Here is a 2,158-nt window from a genome sequence, read left to right on the forward strand (position 1 = left end):
TTTCTTCCTTAAACTTTTAGTAGAATTCACTGGTAAGCCCATCTGGAACTGAGGCTTTCTGTTTTGGAAGGTTATTAATTATTGATTCAATTTCTTTAATATATAGGCCTATTCAGATTGTCTGTTTCATCTTGTTTGAGTTTTGGCAGATTGTGTCTTTCAAGGAATTGGTTCATTTCGTCTAGGCTATTAAACTTGCAGGCATAGAGTTGTTCAAAGTATTCCTTTATTATCCTTTTAAAATCCATGGTCATGGTAGGGATAGTCTTCTTTCATTTCTGATATCAGTAATTTGTGTCCTTTGTCTTTTTTTCTTATTTAGCCTGGCTAGAGGCTTATCAATTTTGTTGATCTTTTCAAAGAACCAGCTTTTGGTTTTGTTGATTTTCTCTATTGATTTCTTGTTTTCAATTTCATTGCTTTCTGCTCTAATTTTTAATTTCTTTTTTCCTGCTTACTTTGAATTTAATTTACTCTTCTTTTTCTAGTTCACTAAAGTGGAAGCTTAGATTACTGATTTCATGTCTTTCTTTTCTAATGTATGCATTCAATGCTATAAATTTCCCTCTAAGCACTAATTTTGCTGCATCTCACTAATTTTGACAACACGTGTTTTCATTTTCGTTTAAAATATTTCTCTTAAGACTTCTTCTTTGACCTTTGTGTTATTTAGAAGTGTGTTGTTTAGTCTCCACATGTTTTGGGGTTTTCTAGTTGTTTGTCTATTATTGATTCTAATTTAATTCTACTGTGGTCTGAAAGCAGATATTGTATAATTTCTATTCTTTTAAATTTGATAAGATGTGTTTTATGGCCCAGACGGTGAGCTATCTTGGTGAATGCTCCATGTGAACTTGAGAAGAGTGTGTATTCTGCTGTTGTTGGATGAAGTCATCTCTAGATATCCATTATATCCAGTTAAGTGATGGTACTGTTGAGTTCAATGATGTCCCTACTGATTTTCTGCCTGTCGGATATGTTTATGTCTAAAAGGGGTACTGAAGTCACCAGCTATAATAGTGGATTAATCTACCTCTCCTTGCAGTTCTATCAGTTTTGCCTCATGTATTTGAAGCTCTATTGTTAGGCACATACATGTTAAGGACTGTTATGTCTTCTAGGAGAATTGACCCCTTTGTCATTATGTAACATCCCTCTTTATCTCTGATGAATTTCCTCGCTTTGATGTCTGTTCCGTCTGAAACTAATATAGGTATTTCTGCTTTCTTTTGGTTAGTGTTTTCTCTTTCTTAGCATGTTTTCTCTTTCTCTATCCATATACTTTTAATCTACATGTGTCTTTATACTTTAAGTGGGTTTCTTGCAGACAACAAATAGTTGGGTCTTGTTTTTTAATCCACTCTAACAATCTCTCTCTTCTAATTGGTTCATTTAGACCATCTACATTCAAAATGATTATCAATATCTATCATAATTGTTACTATTTTCTATGTGTTGCCCTTCTTTCTTTTCTTTCTTTTTCTGTGAGGAAGATTAGTGCTGAGCTAACATCTGCCACCAATCTTCCTCATTTTGCTGAGAAAGACTGGCCCTGAGCTAACATCCATGCCCATTTTCCTCTACTTTATATGTGGGACACCTGCCACAGCATGACTTGAGAAGCGGTGCGTAGGTCCACACCTGGGATCCGAACCAGCGAATCCCAGCCACCAAAGCAGAACGTGCAAACTTAACCGCTGGGCCACAGGGCTGGCCCTGTTGTCCTTCTTCTTTGTTACTATTATTGCCTTCCACTTTTTTTCCACCTTTTGTGTTTTCAATGAGCATTTTGTCTGACCTCATTTTCACTCCTTTCTTAATATATCAGTTATACCTTTTTTTTTTACTTTTTTTTAGTGGTTGCCCTAGATTTTGCAACATAAATTTACAACTAATCCAAGTACACTTTTAATAACACTATACTCTTTCATGGGTAGTATAAGTATTATAACAAAATAATCCTAATTCCCTCCTCCTGTCCCTTGCATCATTGCTGTCATTCACTTCACTTATATATAAGCATACGTAGGCGTATAATGTACATAAGATATATACATAAGCACACAGAATTGAGTACACTGTTGCTGTTATTATTTTGAACAATGTGTTATCTGTTAGATCAAAATTAAGAGTAAGAAAAATAAATATTTTTATTTCA

The sequence above is a fragment of the Equus przewalskii genome, unplaced genomic scaffold, assembly GCF_037783145.1.
Source record: "Equus przewalskii isolate Varuska unplaced genomic scaffold, EquPr2 ChrUn-6, whole genome shotgun sequence".
Classification (NCBI taxonomy): Eukaryota; Metazoa; Chordata; class Mammalia; order Perissodactyla; family Equidae; genus Equus; species Equus przewalskii.